Raw genomic sequence first — 21,452 nt, 5'->3', positions numbered from 1 at the left:
CGTCATCGACGCATCGCGAGTTCCCTCGAAAGGGAACATTCTTATCTGGGTATTTGTGGAGTGAAACAATGCCTTCAATAGTTTTAATTTTTTCTTAGAATCCTTTAGCCTGAAACGCTTTCTCAAATGTGTGCATCTTGAAAAAATGTCCATGACTCACAGTACCGATTTTTGAATTTTAGGAATGTTCTTTTTCAATCAGAGATGCATGAGTGTTTTTCAAATATTTAATTGATCAAATAAGCAATTTACAATGTGCTTATTGTTCTACAAAGTATCGCTCAGCAAGAACATTAATTGGAACCTTTGTGAAAACAAAATCTAAGTCTGTAAATTAAAAGCAGCAGTTGTGTAATTTCCATTGAAGTAAACTGTAGCCTTACTGCCTTGTAGCCTATTTATAAAATAGCTTTTAACTTTATTAAGTATAATTGTTTAATAAAACGGCAAATCTTGTCAATGCAAATCACACAAACACAAGTGCTGTTGTACTAAATGTGATCCAGTCACAGGTATTTATAGCTGTATTCATATACAAAATGTCAGCACCCTTGAAACAAAGCTTGGATAATGAAAGGAGCAGAACTAACTGTATAATAAACTATAGCACATCTGTGGACAGCGATAACTGGATGTACAAATTGTCTTTGTGACTCTTGTTCAGTGCTTTTGTAAGTGCCTTAAATCATTGATTATGGTTACTGTCATCAGATCTTTTAAAGATATTCAAGAATTTAGTTTGAGGCAGAAAGTATTCTGCCGCCTTTTAATTCATACCGAACTATTAATGACCCATAAAGTCATGTAAAACCAAGTGAGGTGTGATTTGCGTTTTAATGCATCAGATGGTCCCTTCTTATCAAACATTGATGGTTCTTAGCCAGAATGAGATGTAATATACATGGTGAAAAACTCACCAAGGCTAACAGTCTTGATCTAGTGAGAGCGACCTCTTGGTGAGGAGGGACAGAGAGAGTACAAACTGCCGAAACGAAAGAATAATTCCTGGCACTGTGAAAAGCATAAAGCAGTATTGCTGGCTTTAATGAGATTAATTATTTGGAAGGAATCTTTGGAAAATCTGAGCATGAAGTTCATGTCTTGTAGTTCAGTTCCCGACGTCACAACCTGTCATGTTTTCAAGGACTTTTAGTTTGTTTATCATCATTTATGTGTTTCCTTTCTGTTTATGCTTGTTGCTATGGCTATTCATTGTTTTATTGATTATCACACCTGTTCATCAATAGTTAACTAGTTCTCAGTGTATATAATGTGCTCAATTCTTTGTCTAGTGTTGTTTGTGTGTAGTCTTTCGTAGCCAGACCTTCTGACTGACTTCTGAGCAGCTTTCATTGGTCAAAGACCGCCTGACTGACATGTAAAGCAACCAATCACAGTTTCGTTTTGTTTCATGTCATGTTCAGGGGTGTGGAAATGTAACGTAGATGTCCCTACAATAACAGACCGGTGTTTAAAACTCGTGGACGTATTTTGAAGAGTCTATGCCACATACTTCACATAACTTTTGAAAATCTAGTGTTTAGTTGATCCTGACAAGCGCTCATTGTCACAGTTGTACACACGGCGGATTTCTTCTTCCATAAGGGGGTTTGGCATTACGCCATCTTTGTTTCCAGGCGGACCGTTAAAGAACATGACACACACTTCTCCCGGTCATCCTGTAGAATTCAACCAATCTGATGACGAATTCGAAAATACTGAGGTGTTTCCAGTTAATAGATATTTCACCTGCGGCCCGTGGACGTGACGTCTGAGGCTGAGACTAGTTTGTAGTGCACACTGTTGCGCTAACTTTCTTGTTTTTTGGATTGCCGTGTTTGGAATACACTCTTATGCTTTGTTAATAAAGACTACGCTGAATTGTAGATCTGCTTTGTCTCACCTCATCTTCATCCTCAGCCATTCATGACACTGATATCAAGTACACTGCTTTTACTTAAAACCTTAATCTTTTTTATTACTTTTTCCAAAACTTTTCCCATTTCTCAAATCTGACTGATATGATGTGATTTTTAAGGCTGTAAGAACCACGAGTCAAAAGGCCTTTCTGTGTGGATTTTACATGTTTTCCTTGTGTTGGCGTGTGCTCTGGTTTCCCCCAATGTCCAAAGACATGCAGGACAGGTGAATTAGTAATAATAAATTGCCCATAGGTGTGAAAAAGTGTGTGAATGTCTGTGTGTATGTTAGCCCTGTGATGGATTAGCCATCTGTCCAGTGTGTTTCCCTGTCTTGGAATAGGCTCTAGCATCTCTACATAGGAAAAGGCGGTTTAGAGAATTTCAGAACCGAAATTGTCCATCTGAAATAAGAAAGATACTTTTTTTTTTTTTTGATTAGAGGGATTCATTTTTTTACATTTTTTTTTTTTTAACCAAGTTCACCATAGCAAGTTCTTTACCGTGGTATTGTACACATCTACATCAACCTGTGAGGCCATGCCCCTGTATTGGCCTGTTTCTAATATGTCCTGGAAGAGAAGATAATATAAGTCCATTGGGCCACTCCATAATGACATACTATTTGTGGTGGTCCTGTTCAGTGGAGATTATTTTTGTGCTGTCCTGAGAGATAAGTTGCCATGGTGATTGGAGCAGTTCAATGGTGAACAAAGTAAAATTGCTAATAGCAACGGAAGCATTTATTTTTGTTGTCAGTGTGCACAGATTGACACTGCTTTCTGCAATTAAATTTGTTTAATTTCGGGTTGCATTTAAGGTCCTGTCTCTGGTTGGGAGGTGGTTAGTCAGTTCAACATTTTAAGGTAGTCACACATCTTGACATGCTCTTTTTTATGAATGTGATTATGATAATCTATGCTGTGATTCAATCATGAAATTATTTAATTTTTTTAACCAATTATCAAACTGATTGAGATTCTGGAACCTCTTTGATTGATGGATCTCACATCAGATCCCGATGGGTCAACAATCTGACACAAAAGGTTGTGCTTTAATTAAAAAAATAAATAAATTTGCACAGGGTTGTATGGAGTATAGGCACCCACCGGTGGAAACATAAATCAGCGCCAATGCTGTGATTATCATAATGTAATTAAGTCTATAATTAAAATACATAATCGTGGTATAATATGTGGAGAACTGGGTTTTTCATTTCACTTTACATGCATATGCACACTTCAATTTGATTGCATCCACTCTGAAAAAAGAAAGCATGTGTTACTGCTGTGGATGAATGACATGTTATGCTCATGCAAAAGTTTAAAAGCATGACTGAACAGACGAAGCCTTCAAATAGTTCATGCTTAGATGTCAAGTACTTTATTGATTGTCGGAAACACGAGAATAAAGACATTTTTAAGAGTGTTTCTGACAAAAAGAGGGAGGCTTTGTACCCTAGAGCTGACAAACATGTCTGTGTATAACGTTAGCGCGTGAAGGCTGCCTATTTTAACCATCCATCTGCACACTTCAACGTTATAACAGTGTCAGAGATGCTGGAAATGAACAAGATCACTGCCATCATTGCCATTAGTTGATCATCTCTAGCTCAACTGAAGACTTACCATGATTGTCTGTGGACTGCGTTTAGCATTTGAGGCACATAAAACCTGCTTTTCAATTTAATATATTTTTTGGGTGAAGGGATTGGCAACAAAACTAATGAAAACAATGATAATTCTTAGTTAAAATCAAGGTAATGGAAGCAGCATTCAAACAGGATTATCCTATATCATGTAAACATCTCAATCCACATTCTTTACTCTTACCATTGACAATTGTTCACGTACACATACTCTAAATGTAACTAATGCCATCTGACAGTTGCTCGTAGCATTGAATCACTTAGCGGCAAATCCAATCGATTACATCCACATTAAATGTGGATGTTGATTGTGTTGCAAGCGCAGATGTATTAATTATATAACTTCCATCATTCATCCAATTTTAATGGAGCCTATCCCTACATCTCATAAGGAAAAACCCTGGATGGAGGGCCAGAACGTTACAGGGCTAACACACACTTACATGTTTGTGGGGGAAACCAAGGATTCGAATCAGGGACCTTCTTGCTATGAGGCGACAGCACTACAAACCGAGCAACCTTGTCTCCCTAACGATCTAACTTGTCTTACCGAAATCGATGATTCCTTGCCGTGTTAGATGGCCTTTGAGATTTGTTTTTATGCTTATTGCTATCGATCAACACTTCCCCATTGGAGAGTGTCTTATAAAATGCTTTGCGGAGGCCTTGCATCTGGTTTGTTCCTGTCTGTCAGTATAGGTCGAGGGTTATCTAACCCCAGGCTGTTAGTTTTGCCACTTCAAACATGCTTATCTTGGATGGTAGCACTCTTCCTAGAGAGTACTGCAGCCAGGATAAAAACTGAAAGCATGCTTGTGTGAATAAGCATAGAAAGTGCAGATGAGAAAGTGAGGTAAAGAGAGAATCACAGTCAACCTGGCAGCAAATTAAGTCACGGAATTCAAGCAGAACCACTGCTCAAAAAAGATGATAGGAGCAAACAAATTAAAAATCAAATCTCCTTGTCACACAAACAAAAGAAGAAAAAGTGGGTTGATGAATCATTCGCTAGAAAAAAAACAAGTGAGCCAAAGGTGGAGGAAGAAGACTGGTTGCGTTAAACATTACGTGGCAGAATGTTCTCATATTTATGTCAGGGCCTTTGCCTGATAGTCTGAAAAGGTGGTATAATTAGAAACAAGGATGGCAGGCCGTTGAGTCTACTGCCTCAGAGCTCTGCTCCTTTCATTTCAATTAGGTTCCCCGGTGTCAAACTGCTGGCTCCGACATCTACAAAAGAATATCAGAGGAACATTTGCATGTCTATCTATTGTCTAAATGTCTAAAAAGACATTTGCACACTGGTGGTCTTTCTGTCAGCCCACAGAAGTCATTGCAACTTCAAATTCAAGATGTTCTTTAGTTTCTTGCCAGCTATGGTTTAGTAGGAGGTCACAGTCATAACAAGAAATGGCTCGCTGTGGGATCTTTCCCGTCTCATCACCTATCAATGCAGCACACGTTCCATTGAATAATTTTGTTAAAACAAATTATGACTCATAATTCAGTGTTTGCCAAGGATATTTTTGAAGTATGTATGTGTCTTAACACTTTCCCCGCCAGCATTTTTTTTAATAAAGTTGCCAGCCAGCAGCAGCATTTTTGATCATTTTCACGCCCCCCAGAACATTTTGTTGTATGAATATCTGAACTTGCAATTTATCAAAAGAAGAAAAAAAAATAGACCCTCTCCTTTAAAAAAAATAATAATATTCTAGCTTCATGCATTCTTTTTTACACTTGAATGTGGGAAAGTCTCATTAAAAAAAGCAACATTTTGAGCAAAAAACTGAGGAAAAACGTGTTTTTGTAGCTCGTCCTGGGTCGACATTTCATTCAGTAACATTAGGAAGTTTTGATTTAAATACTGTTTAATGATCGTGCTATTTTACATGAATCTGGCAGCCCGGTCTCACCCCAAAACGTCACATACTGACGCGTCTTGACCATTCGGCAACATACGACGAAAAAGGTACCCTTTAACGTCCATATGAGACGCAGACATAAGCGCACCAGCAGCGCCCTCTAGCGGTACCCTACCGCATACCTAAACCCAACCATTCCCGAATCGTCACATATGGACGTTAAAGGGTACCCTTTTCGTCGTATGTTGCCGAATGGTCAAGACGCGTCAGTATGTGACGTTTTGGGGTGAGACTGTGTTAAATCTGGATATGGCTCGAATTGGTTTAAAATTGACGCCATCCTCAATATTTACACTAGAAAAAAACTCACAGTTATGGAGGGGCGTGCGGTAAGCGCTGCCAATCACAACACACTGGCCAGCTAACCAATCACAACACATTTCGTATTTCAGAAGGAGGGGCTTCATCGAAGCAGGAACTTTACGGTACTTTCAACCCAGAATGGAGAGAGAGGTGCTGTAATAATGTAGAATATGTGAAAAATTATGTGTTTTTTTAACAAACAAGCATGAAAATATGTTCTAGTACACCCCAAATAGAATATCAAGACTTCGTAAAAGGGTATAATATGACCTCTTTAATGTAACTTGCTTCTGGTAAATTAAATGAGTAAATTCCATGTCCTCCCAGGTTTAACAATTTAGAAATTCTTCCTTCCTAAGGTGATGTTTTTGAAAACCCTTATAAGACAATTAAGAAAAAGATAAAACTCTAGAGAAAGCTTGCTCAATGTTTAGTGGTTGCATTTGAAACGGTTGCTACACCCCTGCACTTTTGGTTGTATTCAGATATGTTACTGTACATTGGTGAAAGTAAATCTGGCACAACTTTACCCACTCACACGGTGCATGGAATAAATCAACTGAACAACCATGAAGGAGGATCCAGCAGTACTCGTGGTACCCTCTTCATTGTTGTTCCAAGTTTGTTACGTACACAATTGTACAGTAGCTGTTGTATTGAGGCTACACCCACAGTTCAGCAGTAGAATAATCCACTGTGGGGGATCTTCCATCTGAAACTGGAAAGGATTTCTGTAGGTGTTGGGAAGTGCTTCCCTGATGGCATTACATTATCCTTGTTGTCCTTAGGGCAGGTAATACAAATACCTTTTTGTCTCTCCCCCCATCATTGGCCCATCATTTTAGCAACCACTTGGGCATCTGCCAACTGCTTGGCACTTTTTAGCTCTAGCCAGACCAGTGAAGCCAGAAACAGGTTTTGCATTTCGTGATCACCCTCAGAAGTACTGTGGTTACAATTGTGCCAGTTTGGTTGGAGGCCAGGTATCCCTCAAGGCTGAATCCTCTGTTAGCTGAGCATCACACGAACAAGGCAAATACCAGCACTGCTCTAATTCCGCATGCATGTTACTGAAAATTTGGAAGGATTTTGCCTTTTGGGGTGGGTGGTTTTTGAATATGTATAAAATAATACAAGGGTAATGTAGCATTGTCAAGATACTTAAAGCAGAATAAATTAGCAATGTTTTTAAAGCTACCATACAATTACACAATTTGGCAGATGAATTCAAGTTAAGATAAGTCATTAATCATGTCATTTGGTAAGGCACTTGCTTATTTAATTTAGAGCAGGGAACCTTTTTCAGACACTTTTGATAGATAGAAATACAGTGTCTGGCCTATTATAACACGCATGTATCATATAATGTGTATAGTAAATACAACACAGGCTTATTAAAACAATCTGCCTCTACCTACATTTTTGCCACCCCTCCAACAACCTACATATACATGTCAGCTCAAATCAAAACTACTGACAGTAAACACTAACAGATTTTTCCCTTTTCACAAAATTATTATTGCAGGGGCAGATTATTAAGAATAAAAACATGTTTATGTTACGAAAACACAAGTCAGGACTCTAAAAAGAGATCAAATGTAGAAGCAAGCTAAAATGGCATGATTGATTCAGCAAATGTGTTTGCTTATGCTAACACTATTATTCAGGTGTAGTGTAGGGTTTTGTTGTTGGTCGTATGTTATTTTCAAACTTGATTTGGCATCACTCACTGGATATTTCCTTCCCAAACTGCTGTACACCAACCAATGTAATAAAATGTTGCCTTATTCCCGTTCATCTGTTCTGAAAAACACTTTTAGTGCCACTCATTGGACATTTCACATTGAACGTGCCACCAAACATGAAAGAATCACATAAATATAATATTGTATATACATGTCAAGAAGTAAATAAGATTTATACAAACAATACATGTAAAGTTTTGCATATTAAAGCATTGTTTTTGTGTAAAAGTTCTGTAGTATTGGCTATAATTAGGTAATGCAAAATAATGTTACAAATAATTTTAGATTTTTGCATTTTTTCCATTAAAATTTTGAGTTCAATAACTGGAAGAAACATTGACTTGAATTTGCTTTGAATGTTGTCCTTCAAATGTTCAATAAATGACTGCAAACTATTTAAGTGTAAATCATTTACAAAACAGGTTATAACTTTATAGCCCTGACTTTATAACCCCTTTCCCTTTAATAGTTTCATACTCTTAGTTACAGAAGGTCATTAAACTTTAGTCCGTGTGGTGGTGGTGGTGGTTTATATTTTGTTTTTCTTTTGGAAATCAAATGAAACTCAAGGTGACATAGGTCATGGCAAAACCGAACGAGCTGGCCTTTAAAATGCCAACCTTTATACAGCTTGCTCTCAGACCTTCCTGACAGAAAAGATTCATCACATTCTAAACAATGACATACTCACATAACTATGTTATGCAGTGAAAAAGCTTGGACAAAATAATAAATGAACAACAGTAATAGCAGATTTATATCTGTACCAAACTCTCTCACTTCATCTCCACTGAAAAGTGTTCTAATACCAGGAGACGGTCATTGCTGTTTACAGTAATAGTCACAATCTCAAAAACACCATTATCATTATTAGATGGAAAGTGTTAGAGGGTTTGAGACTCTGTCATTCTGGGCTACATGTTTCCATCATTGGCAAATGAATAATGCATCAGACAGCACTCAACTAATGCAACAGTGTTGAGTGTAATTCCAAACATAGTGGGAGGCAAGTACGCCCCAACCAGCCCTGTACTCATTAAATCCAACTAACAGCAGTGAGGAACAGGCTGAGTTTACAGACTGGAGAGAACATTCATTGCTATCTGTACATGTGTACACAGCAGTCTCAGCTGTATATGTATGTTGTAGATTCAACATAGACTTGACAAGGTAGACATTTTCCAAAAGTTTTTACCACCCACCCTGACTATGGGAAGTAAAGAAAAAAAAAAAAAAGTCCAATTGGCTATTATGTTGTTATCCAATTTTGCATTAATAAAAAAAAAAATATATATATATTATATATGTTGCAATATACCACCCAGGCCTGTTTTTTTTTTTTTTTTTATCCACAACTACAAGTGTGTTAAGGTTATAACAGGATTCTGAAAAGAAACGTGTGGACATTTCTCAACACTTTCTTAAATAACCACCTGGACAGTGCGTCTGAATTTGACATTCTCAGTAATTCCTCTCACAATGCCCCCCACCCCCACCCCCTAACTCCACTCTATCAGAGTGATAATTTAATATGGAAACGAATCATATGCCTTCCATATGGAAACACCGCAACCAAGCTTTTGTCTTTGAGATCAGACGCCACACCATAAGGTGACTGCTGGAAAGCAGCTTCTTTGAAGACATCAGCTATTTCAATTCAAAGGGGTTCATTGTGCCTCATGCTGAAAGCTCACCATCAAATCTCTCCTGGACACATGCAGGTAGTCATGTGTTCATCGTGTCCTCTATCAGTCCTTTGCACCCACAATATCAGATATGCACAGTCTATTTGATTTAATAGAAAACAGTAGGATGCCCTAAGCTCCTTTGTGAGTGTGGAGAGTGTGTTTACATTATCAGATTGAATGTGTTATTCTGTGTCTTTACTTGGGAATATATCAATGTTGAATGGACGCTCTAAGGGTACGGGTACAAAAAAATGGCAAATTACGAACTAATATGAATCCTGTTAAATCATAACATTAAGATGTATTAATTACGTAATGTATATGTTTTTTACATAATTACACAATGCTGTATTAATAACCTGTAATTTGTCCAATGCCTGTATGTGTGTGTCTTCCAAACTTGAATATAGTATTCCTATTTTAATCTGTTACAATTTTGAATAGTCTAGAAATCTACTGCTTATTTCTAACCCAAAGAGTGCTGTTAGTGCCGTTAAAAGCTCAGTTTTATCCTAAATAAATGAACATGAATCTGGCAATGTGTTGTTGTAGGTATTGTTTCCAGTTTGGAAATGAAATATCCGGTGAGTGGTGATAAAAGGTTAATTCTTGATCGCGTTTGAAAATAACGTACCACCTACACTAAACTTTACGAAACATCATCATAGTTTTAAAAAGGAAATGCAAATCAAACACATTTGTTGACCATGTCATTGACCAAACCATGTCATTTTAGCCTGCTTCCCTTCTATGAAACTATTTAGAAAACTTGTTTGACTAAACTGCATTGTAAGTACATGTAAATTCGAGTTGGAGCCAATTATAGAAAGCTTTGAGTCGGGGATATGTATATGTTGTACCAATCTCATATACGTGGTTCCAGATCTTTGTGTTGCTTGGTGACACACAACGTTTAATGCTTTGGCTTCTTTTATAACCGTTTATTTATTGACAGAAGGTATATAGGAACTAACTGGCCAACATTACACTTGCAATTGTGCTGTAAGTAACCCTGAACATCATTGCGATCTCAATTTGGCCATAGACACAAGGCCGCACACTGAACGCCGCAGGTGATCACAGCTGTGCTGACTTGAGGTTTTTCTTAATTAAAACTTAATATACAATGTGTGTGTGTGTGTACTATAACACAAGCTTTCGCATTTGTTGAAAATGTTGGCTTATATATTGTGCACACATCTTGTGAAATATTAAAACACTCCCCGTCTGCTCAACTATGATATTGGTATAGATATGGTATATATATTTTTAGCATGTAGATGAAAACCCTATGTGGATGTTGTGTAGATCTATTTATAAACCAGGCATTGAATATTCCATTCTTATTTCTTAGTTAGCAATATGAAACATTATATTGCAAGTCAAAATAACATTAGACAACAAGATGTGTTCTTCCAAGTACTGTACGTGCTTGCAATGCGCTGTTAAAAGGTTTTATATATTTAAGTGGGCGCTGTGTCATTTAGCACCTGCATGGCAGAAATAAATCTGATTGATTCCATCTCATAGTTTGAAGTGACGAGAGAGCACAACAATGCAAGTGCCCTGCCATTCTCAATGTATTGGCAAATCAAAAAAAATGTTCAAATCTCAAAGTCAAATGTAATCACAGTGATACCAAGAGGCACATCAGACTTGTTTATGCTTGGCATCTCTGGGAACCACTGCTAGCCTTATTATGTTGCGTGACAGCGTCACTTTGATTTGCCAAGCGGTCACTCACTCATGACTGGTTTTGGGACGTTCTACACTGCAAATGTTAGTAAGCTACGTAGACAGATGGATATGCCAAGATTTGTTTAGAATGGCGAAAGTTAAAAGGCTTTGGCAGAGCAGAGATGTCTTGAATATTGGAGTTGAGCTGTAATGAATTTAAGGAACCAAAAGTATAAAATACATAAGTTACCCAAACGCTGGGGTTATATTCAGGTTTGTTATAGTCCTGGTGTGCTCATAGGATCTCAAGTCTTTTTGTGAAGGTAAAACAAAAAATACATGTTTATATAGCCTCGTCATGGTTTAGGTGAAACTTTTTGTGTTGTGCTCTGTGGTTTTTTTAAAGAAAAAAAAAAATATATATATATATATACTTTACGATCATATCCTTACTATATAAAAATACCCTTGCCACATTTGTGAAGCACTATTATAGGTGAAACTCGAAACATTATAATACATGGTGCAAAAGTTCATTTATTCCAGTAATTCAACTTAAAAGGTGAAACTAATATATTATATGGGCTCATTACATGCAAAGTGAGATATTTCAAGCCTTCGTTTGTTATCATTTTGATGATTATGGCTTACAGATGAAAACCTTTTCACAATATTCTAACACAGTTGTATATATACATATACTACATAGCATATCTCAAATGCTTGATTGCTTGTATTGTCACAAAGTGTAAACTATTTAATCCCCCAGCTCTAATCTACTAAATTCGACTATAAGCCATGAACAAATTAAGATATTATAAAAAAAAATTTTTTTAAATGTTTATTGTGAAAAGTGCAATATTACTCCACCATTGGGATTTTTTATTATAATATTAATTTATTTTCACGGAGATTGTTGCAAAGCATTCTTGAATCGCCTTCACCATGAAATATTTATTCAATACTGTCTTAGAAGCTGGCCAAATTATGTTTTTAGTGATGCGTCGATTCGTCATGATCGATTCATTAATTTTGCGTTGACTGCGCATATAGGCTTATAGGCTCTGTACAGGAAACAGAAATTATTAGTTCACCTCTCGAGTCGTTCTTTTGTCACGTGAAGTGACATCCATATTGGATACAGAAATTAGTTAATAATTCCCAACCGTCCTTAAAAATAAGCATGTAGCATGAGGCAGCATAATTAAGTTTCCTACGTTTTACAAGAGAGTTCATGTCGGAAGCTTTCCTATTATATCTTAAAGTGCGGATTCTGTAGGCAGTCAGTTCACTTGGAACAGAGCTGTTATAATTCAGTATGTGTTCAGTAATTGAAGCAAATCTAAATGGATTTTTTTGGCAGAAGGCAGATTTCTGATGTTCTGATTTGTCTCCATTCACAGCCATTCAAAAGTAGTTATCAAAAAAATTTGTGAGCAATATAAAAATCATCTATATTTCACTTTATTATCTATTGGCAGTGAACAATTTTACTGGAGGACTCTTAAAGCCGTGAAATAGACTTCCCTGTCTGCTGCCTTTGACATAACATTTCAGAATAGTCGGTAGTGAAGGGCTCTGCACATTCGTGTGGAGCCATCAACCAATCAAACTTTAGCCAGTTGGATGGGACGTCATTCGTGCTGTGATTGGTTCAAAGAAATGTCTCTGGAAATGAGAGCCCGTGAGCATGGATGGCACCATAGTATGAAGGTATAACAGACCTCATTTTACAGATTCATTGTGATCCTTGTCTTGCCTTGAATTAAGGACACAGATGTTCATTAGCTAATCCTTACTTAGAGCCTCGTTATATGAGACTTTTGGACACAGAGGACCTAAGGCACAGAGATTTGCAGCAGAAATGAAGTTAAAGTAAGTAGTTTACCGCATGATACAATGCTTGTATTTATTCAGTGCACTGCAAGTAAAGACAGCTTCTTTCAAAGGTGTTAGTGAATAGGCTACTTTCTTCCCTTCAATGCTTGATGCCTTCTCGCCTACTTAGTGGCCACCACTTGAAAAAAGAATATGGTAATAGTGTTTGGCAAAGTGTGAAAGCGGAGACCCTGGACTCTAGCAGGTCAGCACACCTGATCTTGCATTAACAACCCACATCTACACTTCAAAGGAATAACACAGAATAGCAGTTCTAAGACTGTTTTGAACACCCAATATTGCCAGTGCTATTGATTCCTCTGGAAATATGGAGGGTATAAAAGCCCTTTAGTATGTCTTAACATTCATTACTATATGACCCCAGGGGTTTTTCAAAGTCTCAGATAGTGGGCTTCTTCTCTCAAGCTATAGGTACTTGCAAAGAATATGTTCTGCAACATTCTAGCTTGTCTAGGTGTAAAACCGACCAGTTTGCAGCTAAATTTGGTTGTCAATTCACCTTCTAGTGCTTAATCACACTATGTACACACACAGTTCAGTATTTTACTGGTTAAGTTAATTAACTCCAGAAAAATGCAGGTGACAACTGCATTTACAAAACTTATACGCAGTGTGCGGAACTGAAGTAAACAACTAGTGTTTTTTTGGGGTACGAGAGATATGAGAGACGAAAGATACATCTCTGATGGATGTTAAAATACGTATTTTAACATATATTCTCATCTGTGTGTGCAGTGCACGAAATCAAAGGGAAAGCGGTATGAGCCTTGACTCATTCGAGCTCATTCAAACACACTGTAAAATCCGATTAGTTCCGCTTACTCAAAAAAAGCATGCAAACCGATTGCACTTAAAAAACTAAGTACAGTGGAATCGGTATTGCGTGTTGTATTAACAAATCCTTGTTTAGTATGGTAAACTTACTCTTGAGTTTAAGTTACTAAAATAAATGTGTACGATGTACTCCTGACTTAGTATAGTCTACTCAGAATTACTATTTCAAACAACTAAGTAATGCCATGTGAACTTTACTTAAAGCGATTCTGATTTACTTGTTAAAACCATGCAAACCGAAGTAACTGTTACTTCTGTAAATTAAGTACTTCAAACATTCATTTTACAGTAATCAATTGACATTGTTATTCTGAAGATATTCTCAATCTCAAACACCAAATGCTCACCTATATGTTAACTGTTCTGCGAACTCACTATACACTTGTCACAAATGTACCAGAGAATAAGTATAAAGTATCATAAAATAGAAATATTTAACACACAACCACATTATAGTTGAAAAACAGGTTTATTCTTTGAACATTAACCATTGGTATTTAATTTCCAATGTTAAAATCAAAGTCTTAAAACCTTTTGAATCTGATAAAGTATACATTACCTTGACATTTTTAATTTTATTCTGATTGTATTTTATCATCTTATTTGTCCAGATAAACCTTGTTATTTCAATCAATCAAATTTTGGCACAGGATTTCACAATTTTGAGTTCTTGACTTGGCTGATAAGTTAACTTTTTTTAACCGGATTATATGTATTAATATGAATTTTTGAGAAATATACTTGTTTTTATGAGTGTATCCAGTACAGAGATGTGTACTGGGAAAACAGTCAAATCTGTACTTTAGACAGCTGATAGAGATACTAATTGGTTTCGAAGAGATTAAAATGTTAGTCATTACTATAAGTGATCAGTACCACTTGAAGACAAAATTCAGACTAAAATTATCAATGCCAAGGTATTAGCGCCAACCCCAGAATATGTCTTCTTACAGAACTAGAATGCGCACACACGCTTATTACACTGCCATAAAATATAAAAATAAAAACATTCTTCAAAGTACAGAGTGAAATTAACACCCAGGGGTGTGAACAACGGAACGGACAGCGGAATGTTTGCCTATCTGCACATATACAACGGTACCAAAATTGTTTTTCAATAATCTCCCAGTAATATACAGTACACAACATTGTCATTTGTGGAAAAACATCCACTGTGTCAAGTTTGTTCTGTCCCAGGCCAAGCATCACTCGTTGAATGTGTTTTTCATAGCTTTAGGGTAGTCCAAGTGTAGCGCATAGCCCAAACAAGAGGCAAAGTGCTTGAGGTAGGTTCTGGAGAATGTCCATTACAATACCTCCTTCAAGAATGATGGCAGTAGACACTGGGTCAAGATGGAGATGATTTGGAGAGAGAGGCGCATCTTCACTGATGACAGTCAGCAACCCAACAGATACCTGGGCCCAGGCCTCATTACTGTCAGAATCCTGTATACAACCAACGAAAAACAACATTACAACAAGTAAATGTTGATAGGCATTATCAATTGTCATCAAGTCATCTGTCCTGCCAACACTTCCCTCCAGCCTATTTTTATTTAAGTTTTCACTTTACACCCAGCTTAAGAACATGAAGGAAATTAAGCTCTGATGTCTGTCCTAATATACAATTTATTCAGATACTGTATATCACTCTGTGTGCTGCATGCTGTGACCGTTCAAGGGATACTCCCCTTTAAAATGAAAATTCTGTCATCATATACTCACCCTCATGTTGTTTCAAACCTGTATGAATTTATTTCTTCTGCTGAACAGAAAGGACGATATTTAGAAGAATATCAGCTAGCCAGACAGTTTCTGGTCTCATTGACTTCCATAGTAGGAAAAATATATACTATGGAAGTCAATGAGACCAGAAACTGTCTGTTCAGCAGAAGAAATAAATTCATACAGGTTTGAAACAACATGAGGGTGAGTATATGATGACAGAATTTTCATTTTAAAGTGGAGTATCCCTTGAACTGTCACAGCATGCAGCCCATCTCTGTTCTGAACACACAGTGATATACAGTATGTGCTCCTTTAAGATGTGAGAACTTACAAAGGAGGTGTTGTAGAAGTTACAGGAGTCATCACCAAGAAGAACAGAGATGCTTGGAGAACAAGGGTACGCACTGCGGTCACATCTGGTTTCTAGAAGTGGATAGAACAAATACAGTTCAAGAGTTACAATACAAACATTCAAAAGTTACAATACAAACCCATTTTTAAAAGTGTATATGAAAAAGGTGAAACCATGTATGCTTAACAGTGCAGAGAACAGCACAGACTAACACGTCTGTAGTTTACTGACCCTTGAATTAATTTGCTGCACAATTTCAGCCAGTTTCTCTCCAACAAAGTCATTCTCCAAGTTTGTCGTAGCTATCCGGTTGAACTCAGCAAACACCTACAAGACACAGAAAAAATGTAAGTGAGTAGACTGGCTTGAGCCAGAGTGGAAATTTTGGAAAACCTTTGGTTACCAGTCCTAAAACCTAAATACACACTTTGTCATAGGAGAAAACAAACAAAAAAGCATAGCAATATCAATACATACTTGTCTCTGTAAATAGGGCTGGCCAGCGCTCCAGGGTTTTCACTACAAGTTCAGCCTCCACAATCTCCTGTCTCCGCAGTGGGAAGGTCTGGTCCATCTTAGATCCAATGACAGTTTCACTGGGGTTCCGTTTTTTCATTTCTTCAACCAGGAGCTTTCTTTCAGCCTCTAGTCTATCATCATTCTTCTTTTGTCTGTAGAAAAAATACACTGCTTACAGGTCCACTGCATCTGCAAAAAAATATTTTAAGTGGAAATTTTAGGTGCAAGTTTTAAGTCTTCGGTCATCTAATGTGCATGTGTTTATATATATATATATATATATATATATATATATATATATATATATATATATATATATATATATATATATCCTCCAAAATGTTGTCTACTGTTATCTCACCTCCAGTGTATTGAGACCAACACTGACTAAGCAGCTGTGAAGAGTCCTCAAGCCAGTCGCCACAAGCACTTCTGTAAAGGACAAAGAATGTCTTAGTTAAAACAAAGCTCCACTTACAGTGATGAGATTTGTAGATTAAAGACACATGTGAATAATTTACAAGCATTACAGAATAATGCTTGTTTTCCAATATAAATATAAAAAAGTATATATATATATATATATATATATATATATATATATATATATATATATATCCTCTTATATTAATATTTGAAGATTCAGATTAAGTTTAAATAATTTAAAAAAATTAAGAGTATAAACAATCCTCACTTAAGTATAATTACAGAACAGCAACCACATTTACTTAAAGAAATAATAGTACTTATTTGAAAGAAAGTGTTGGTTTTTTACTAACTTTATTACAGTTCATTAACCCTTTGTACTAAAAGCACAAGTATGATCTCATTTGAAAGCTAACACCTGGCAGTTAATTGTAAATGTAGAATTAATTATTGTCATAATGAAAAATAATTGCTTGAAAGTTTTGTAAAGTTATTAGAAATTTATTTTTTTATTAAATATCTTCATGAAAATGAAAATTTAAGTTGGCATTGTATCAATCTAGAAATGCACTGCTGCTCAAATTTCTGTGTTGTTAATACCCAACATTCGACCAATATACATCCACTGTGTCAACTCGGGGAAAACACAAAATTTGCTGTAGCTACATTTAAATTTTCACTTTCAGTTAAAATAAGATTTTTTAGGTGAAACCAAGATTGCACCAAACATGTGCTCTGGCTGTTATTTTGCTAATGTTTAACAAATGTTAGCTAATGTTGAGGCAGCAGACAGAAACACAAATTCACACACAAATAAAACATAACTTGATTGAAAACTTACCTTAATATTCCACAAGCAATGAAATCGGTACATTTCCAGCAAATGCGTCAGCACAGTCCGACAGGCACCACTGTTGTTGCGAGGAAATTGAACGTTGGTAGCTTCTACTGAGCACATGCTCACACCCATGGGCGTCAGTTTGGTTTGAAATGTGCTGGGGACAGAGACGCATTCGGAAGTGCATTTTCAGAAGTGCTGGGTACAATGAAGCATTAATTTTTTTTATCGTTCGCTTAGGTCATGTTTTGAAAGACGATGTCCTGAAGCTTACTAATGTAAGCTCTGCAAGCTACTAGCCTATGCAGTGGCGGCGTTTCACAAAAACCTAGTAGGCCTATGGCATTCCGTCTGGCAGAGGCGGCAATTGCCTGGGGCCCCGCATTTTAAGGGGGCCCCCGAGGGCTGATCATTTAAACAATCAGAAATATTAATATAAAGACGCAGCAACATCAGTGGGGCCCCTCGCTACTGCTTTTACCCTTTTCAAACTGGTGCAGCGCTTAGGCCTACTCGCGGTAGGTAGAAAATGCATGATTTGATTTGTTAAACATGAAAAGGGCTTATCCGTCTGGCATGGCAGCTCGCTCTAACTTTAACCTAGATAAATGTTCGCTATTAGCCTATATGGATATTAGGTGCATAAAGTGTGTGTGCGGAGTGTGCGCGCACTGCATGGCACGCGTCGGCGCGAACACTTGCATTTTCCTATCAACAGAGGAAACAACTTTAAATACTCAATCTTTTTTGAGGTCCAAAAGGAATAACGCATCAGTCGCAAGTAGCCTACTTTTATTTGGGTAAACTCACAATTACAAGAAAACGTTGTGCTTTTGTAAAATAAAATAAAACAAACAGGGCGCGCTATAGCCTAATTATCTCCATGGCGTGAACTAGAGCGCGTCTCAATAATGAACTGAAATGCAGTGTATAGCCTCAAAAACGTGATGAATATTTCTATATAAAGCTCGAAATATCCACTTTTAAACGAAAAAATTTGAATCGAAAGCAAATACCGGCTGATTAGGCTGTCCATATGAAAGGTGCATTTCTATCTAAAGGCGCATCCACTTTACAGTGGAGATGTATATATGTTTAGAGCCGACATTGATTTAGAAATATATATTTTATTAATAAACAATAAAAATGTCTCATTATTTTTCAGACATATTATCATTAGTCTGCTTTTGCCGGTGCTTTGCGGCAAGATTTATGCATGCGCTTGAGCGCGGAATAGGCTATATTCCTCCATACACTCATTATTTAAGCAGAAATGAATATAAACGTGAGAAAAAAATAAAACCAGCTCCACAGAACATAAAATATTAATTTTATTAATAATTTTATGTAGTTCGCATTTATGAGGAAAAACAATGTTACGGACGTGACCGCTCTGAAATCGGCACTAAAATATGCTTTAAAACTTTCACAGACCTCAATCAGAAAGCACAAAGCCTTTCTTGAAAGTGAATTTCGTTTTGTATTAATTGTATCTTAATTTTAATTAATGTTTCATCAACCAATTGCCTGGATTTAATAAATCATAAGTAAAGCAGATAATAGCCTATATATCACGACGACACGGAGGCGCCTGCGCATGAACTGGAGCTCGTCTCATAAATGAACCGAAACTCAGCACAGCCTACTTGCCTCACAGACCTGAGAAATATATATATTATCTACAGAACGCTTGAAATCATACTTTTTAAACAGAACAATTCAAAACGAAAGAAAACTAGGCTATGTTATCTGTATGAAATGTGCATTTCTCTCTGCCGCGTTCATCGTCAACTTCATCTTTGCAGCGACACAGAAAACACTTGTTTATTAATAAAAATGTCTCCTTGCTATATTTGACATATTCAGATTACTTTTGCCAGTTCTTTGTGGCAGCTTTTAGGTGCTTTATTGGCAGCGTCACCCTTAGGCCTATATGTTAGGCTAGGCTACATGAACGGGTCACCACTGCATCAGCACCGAATTTCTTTTTATTTTATTTTTAAATCCCCCAAAAAATCGTGATACGAACTGAATCGTGGGTCAAAAATCGTGCGAACCGAATCGTGGGTTTGGTGTATCGTTACAGCCCTACTAGCAACCCTAAAAAGTGGTGGGTACAAAATGACTCATGACGAAATCTGGTGGGTACGTGTCCCCCCGTCCCCCCCGAAATCGACGCCTATGCTCACACCCGAAAATGCGCACAGAATCTATTACGCATGCTCTCACAAGTGCCGCTTCTTCTTCTTTGTTTTTTCTGCACATTAGGCATTCTTTATTTCACTGCTGCCTCTCAATGGTTTAGTAACGTCATTGCATTCTTTGTTGCTACTTGCTTATTTCAAGTAAGCGTCACTCAAATGATTGAGTAACTTGTTATTTTCACGCTGCAATTGCCTTTAACTCAACAAAACCTAGTAAGAAGTATGTATTTTATATTACTGAGTAAAGTTTACTAAGTATAAGTGAGTCAGGAAAGCTATTGGATTTTACAGTGCATGAACAAGCCCATTGAAAAAATAAATAAATCACAGTGCTGTGCTTTACGATGAAACATGCCGCGCATATATCTATTCATTTAAAAATTGCAGCATTTGCAATTTCATAAAAGAAATTGCGATTTCAGTTTACTTTTGGTTAATTGAGCAGCCCTAGGTTAAACTCACACACAAACAAGGACACAAAAAACTCCCACTTCACTCTAACAACGGCTCGGCCTCACACAAATGCAAAACTGAGTTGTATGTGTGCTACTGTGCTAAATTTATTTAGATTTTTTCATCGCACTGTACAGCCCTGGTTAGCCAGGATTTAGTTTCACACAAAACCACATCCAGAGAGGCAGAGTTATGACCTAATAAGCTGATCGTATCAGTCTTCTTGCAACTTTCAGTTCACTTTGAATCAGTTTATTTCATTTTTATTGTTTACTTTTTCTCTCTTCATTTCTTCACTGATACCCTACACACTGACACCTCACACTTTTAAAACCACCGCTTTAGCCCATTCTCTCAGGATCAACTCATTCAGGATAATAACTGCCTCAAATGTAATTATGACTGCAATTATTGAGCAGATGATAAAGTATCAGAGATCTGCTCCATCAAAAGTCTGCCCAACATAGTACAGTCCCTGGACTCTGAAACAGCTTTGCACAGCACAAATCTGGGGCAAGGAAAAATTTCTGCCAAAGTCATTTTTCAGTTAAACATAAGAACATGCCAGCTAAAGCAGTCTCGCCATTTCTCATCCCCTTTAAAAAAAGCCTTTCACTGATTGGATTGTTGCTAGAAGTTACACCACTGGCTGTGCTGTCAATGGACAATATGAATGATTTTAAATCAGTATAGGGGCTTGTGTCAGCAGATCTGACCGGGTTCTTTCTGACTAAATTTGGTAGCTGGCCTAGGCCTTTTCCCACTAGCTCCTTTAGTTTGAAAACCATGTTGAATTACCTATTAAACAACTTACCCACGGGGCACAATGTTTTCCCCGAGGCGGAGGAAACAAAACCAGCTGGCATTCAGGTAGTATATGTTAGCTTATTTATTTTGCTTGTATTACTGATAAAGTATTGCAGGTGATGGATAGAGAGGATCATAGCACCCCCAGAGGAAATTGATTATGGGATGCTGGGATTGCGAGATGTTCTGAGCAAAGATAATGGCAGAATTTGAGGCATGGCATATCGACTAGATTGAGATGTCAGACTAAATAGTGCTGGCAGGGGAACTGATTGGCTTATTTTGCTCGGGGTTTTTTTGGCATGGAGGAATGGGCCTTAAACTCTTAATGACAGAGTAGGCTCGTTGATATAAGTCAAAGTCATGTTGACTAATGTTGCTAACTGGTATGGACAGCACATTTTAAGCCAGAGCTGAATGGTTTTCACTCATGTATAGGATAAAGATGTGGACCATGTGAATATGTGACCAGTATTCTGCTGAATAC

General features: G+C 37.1%; 1 protein-coding gene and 1 long non-coding RNA gene across 2 annotated transcripts in view; one reads left to right on the top strand and one right to left on the bottom strand.

The window, feature by feature from the left end:
- LOC307008969 (leucine-rich repeat and fibronectin type-III domain-containing protein 2) overlaps window positions 1-21,452 on the top strand; it is a 150,218-nt gene that overhangs the window by 56,839 nt on the left and 71,927 nt on the right. The window lies entirely within an intron of this gene.
- Window positions 14,042-17,631, bottom strand: LOC307009606. Its single transcript, XR_013800071.1, has 6 exons — window positions 17,505-17,631; window positions 16,599-16,669; window positions 16,196-16,426; window positions 15,950-16,045; window positions 15,698-15,789; window positions 14,042-15,084 (listed from the first exon to the last, which is right to left on the bottom strand). It is a non-coding gene; the product is annotated as an uncharacterized lncRNA (long non-coding RNA).

This window comes from Phoxinus phoxinus, assembly GCF_949152265.1.
Source record: "Phoxinus phoxinus genome assembly, chromosome: 13".
Classification (NCBI taxonomy): domain Eukaryota; kingdom Metazoa; phylum Chordata; class Actinopteri; order Cypriniformes; family Leuciscidae; genus Phoxinus; species Phoxinus phoxinus.
This window is presented reverse-complemented; position numbering and strand designations above follow the sequence as displayed.